The following is a 3785-nucleotide window of genomic DNA, read 5'->3' on the forward strand; positions in this document are numbered from 1 at the left end:
ATACCGGACGATGAGATGTATGGTAAAATTATGTAAGAACTTCAATGATAAATAAAACAGAGCCCATCATTTTTGAAACATATGTAGTGCATTGCTCCTTCTTCCGTTCCTTTCATTCGCTGATTAAATTATTTCATGTATGTATGTGTATATTCACTTATATAAAATATGTGCATATACATGTGTGTGTATGTGCGCGCGTTTGTATGTAAGCATTTTTTATCTTTTACTAGTTTCGGTCATTCGATTGCGGCCATGCTGGGGCACTGCATTGAGCAAGAAGCATATATATATAAGTGTATATATGCATCCACTGCATTCTCACATATATGTATGTTTTGTATACATAAGCATGCTCATATTTATGCACACACATATATATATGTATGTATGTGTGTGTTTGTGCAGGCGTGTATGTATGTGCACGTATGCATATGCGTGTGGTGCATATATATGTATATAAATGAATGTTTACATTTAGTGGGTTGAATATGTGATGCTACAGAGGGGGAGAAGGAGGGGGAGAGAGAGAGAATGAGATGAGGAAGGTAAGGGAAGAGGGAGTGAGAAAGAGAGAGAGAGAGAGAGAGAGAGAGAGAGAATCCATGTGAGCCTTTGTGTATGTATATGTATATATGTGCGTGTGTGTTTGTGTATGTGTATCCGTGTATATGTGTGTAGGCATACATACGTACGTGTGTGTATGTGTGTGTGTGTGTGTGTGTGTGTGTGTGCGAGTGTAAAGAAAGCAATGACATAAAAACTAAAGGAAGAGAGAAGATGCAGAGAGAGAGAGAGAGAAGAGACAGGTGAGAGAAAGGGAGAGTGGAGTAGAGGGAGAGAGAGAGGGAGAGGGGGGGGCATTGCAAAGAAAGTGCAAACTTCATTTGATGGAAGAGTTATGAAGAAAGTAAAGGTGAGAATGAAATGAAAGAAAGAAGACAGCAGCGAAGAAATGGAGAGGAAGGGCGTAATGAGGAGAGTAAGGTGCGTGTGTGTAGTAAAGAGTCTGACTGTGGGGATGAGTGAGAGTGAGAGTGAGAGTGAGAGGCTGTTCAGGTGTGCTTGTATTCCTGTGTACTTTATGTGTGTGTGTGTGTGTGTATGCGTGTATATGTGTGAGAGTACTTGTATGTGAGTGTGCACCTGTGTATGAGTATGTGTGCGTGTGTGCATGTGTATAAGTGCGAGAGAGAGAGAGACTGTGTGTGTGTGTGTGCGTTTGTGTGTGTTTGTGTGTTTGTGTGTGTATGTTTGTCTGCGTGTGCGTTTGTGTGTGTATGCATGTGTGTGTATGTGTCTGTGTGCTGTGTGTGAGACTGTGTATGCCTCTGTGTGTGTGTGTGCGTGTGTGTTTGTGTGTGTTTGTGTTTGTGTGTTTGCTTGTGTGTGTGCTTGTGTGTGTGTGTGTATGTGTGTCTGTGTGTACTGAATGAAACGAAACGGTGCGAATGTTGCGGAGGAGAAGGGAGAGTGAGAACGCGTGGATAACAATGATGGAGAGCAAGGCGGATAAGAAGAGTGAGGTTGTGCTTGTGAGTGAGGGAGAGGAAACTTGGAGCAGAGCAACCGGTCAGGCAGTGGAGTGAGAGAGAGAGAGACAGAGGGAGAGAGAAGTAGAGAGTGAGAGAGAAGTAGAGAGAGAGAGAGAGAGAGAGCAAGAAAAAGTGAGAGTGAGTGAGTGAGAGAGAGAGAGAGAGAGAGAGAGAGGGAAAGCAGTAAAACGGCGAGAGACGGCAAGTGTAATGCTGCTGGTTGGCCAACTCAACAACACAACTGTTGCAAACGGTAAGCTTCGGAATTTTTTCTATTTCCATCTCTCTATCGCAATGTTTCCTTCACACTCATGCTTTTCAGCGACGATTCTTCTAACCGCATTGTTATTATTATTATTATTATTATGATGATGCTGATGATGATGATGATAATGATGATGGTGATGGTGATGACGGTGGTGGTGGTGATGATATTAATGATAATAATTATTGATAGATGTACAAATATTTGTTTTAAAGCCGTGTGTGTATGCGTACGTAAGTGTGCACGTACACGTGTGTGCTTGGGTGTGTGTGTATGTTCATGTCTGTCTGTCTCCCTGCCTGTCTGTCTGTCCATCCATCCAATCATCTCTCTATCTCTCTATCTATCTCTCTATCTGCCTGTCTGTCTGTCTGTCTGTTCTGTGTGTTCTGTGATGTTTGTATACGGGTGCGTTTTATATATACACACACACACACACACACACACACATATATATATATATATATATATAGGAGTGTATGTTGTGTGTGAATGTGTGTTTGTCACTGTCTGTACGTATGTGTATATACGTTTGTCTTTTGTTTGTCTGTAAGTAATCATGTTTGTATGTATGTATGTAAATATGTGTTTGTATGATTGTACGTCTCTCTCTCTCTCTCTCACTCTCTCTCTCTCTCTGTCTCTCTCTCTCTCTCTACGTATATGTGTACATATATATGTATATATATATGTATATATGTGTGAGTGTGTGTGTGTGTATATATATACATGTGTGTGTATATACATGTATGTGTGTGTATACACACACACACACACACATATATATATATACTTATATACACGGACATACATGTATGTATGTATGTATGTATGCATGTATGTATGTATGTATGCATGTATGTATTTATGTGTGCATGTATGTATATATGTATGTATGTATGTATGCATGTATGTGTATGCGTGTGTGGGTATGTATATATCAAAACATTGTACGTTGCTGTCGAAAACAAAGAGGCGCTTGATAGTTTCGTGTGGGAAAGGCATGCACATCACACATTCCGTTCTTTGTTATGAATGTCTAATATCCCAGTAACACCTTTTTCGTCACTGTACCTGCGGAGGTACCCAGGGTGGTTTGGCTTAGCGGAAAACTTTGACATGGTTTCGAACACGTGAGCTGGCACCAGGAATGGTTTACCAATTCCACTGTACGCAGTAGTTCCTGGTGTTGTCTGTGCCAATAAAAGACACCACACGTGTAATGCTCTTTAACAGAACACTAGGAGATGGGGCGGGAGGGAGGGTCAGCACCACCATATCATTATCATCATCATCATCATCATCATTATTGTTTATGTGTCTCCTTGGTGATAACACCAATAACCATAGCACCACTATTACCACCACCACCAACAACAACAACGACAACAACAACAACAACACCACCACCACCGCCACCACCACCACCGCTGCCGCCATCACCACCAACACCAACACCGCAACCACATACCGCCACAACCTGCACACTACAACCAATACAGCAATACAACCACCACGAGGATAGCAACAACCACCACTACCTGCACAGCAACCTGCATCACTACAACAACAACAACAACAACACTCCCTACCACTCCAACAGTAACCACAACTACCGCACGCTGTAACGGATATGACTGCGGTTAACAATTTCTTTTCATACCTACATGGTTTCAAGATCGATCCTGGTGTGCGTCACCTTGGTGGGTTCGACCAAAGGATCGTGAATGGATTTTGATAGAGAGAATCTGTGAGGGAGTGACCGTTCGTGTTGTTGAGCGGTGGGCTTCATCCCCCCTCCCATTACCCTCACCCCTTCTGATGTCCACTCAGGTGCAAATATTTGGACCAGGTGACCATCCCCCACCACCCTAAAGCTGGGAGACTCTGAAATAATGACATTACTACCAAGCGCAACACACACACACACACACACACACACACACACACACACACACACACACACACACACACACACACACACA

At 42.6% G+C, this 3785-nt stretch overlaps 1 protein-coding gene across 2 annotated transcripts in view; it reads left to right on the forward strand.

Annotated features, from left to right (window-relative positions):
• The first annotated feature begins 1103 nt into the window (after positions 1–1103).
• The window catches only part of LOC106870014 (serine-rich adhesin for platelets), a 462526-nt gene continuing 459844 nt past the window's right edge, over positions 1104–3785 (forward strand). For both annotated transcript variants that reach the window (XM_052966859.1, XM_014915981.2), the window contains exon 1: positions 1104–1788. The gene's annotated coding sequence lies outside the window, so the exon portion shown is untranslated. The remainder of the gene's footprint in view (positions 1789–3785) is intronic.

The sequence above is a fragment of the Octopus bimaculoides genome, chromosome 4, assembly GCF_001194135.2.
Source record: "Octopus bimaculoides isolate UCB-OBI-ISO-001 chromosome 4, ASM119413v2, whole genome shotgun sequence".
Lineage (NCBI taxonomy): Eukaryota > Metazoa > Mollusca > Cephalopoda > Octopoda > Octopodidae > Octopus > Octopus bimaculoides.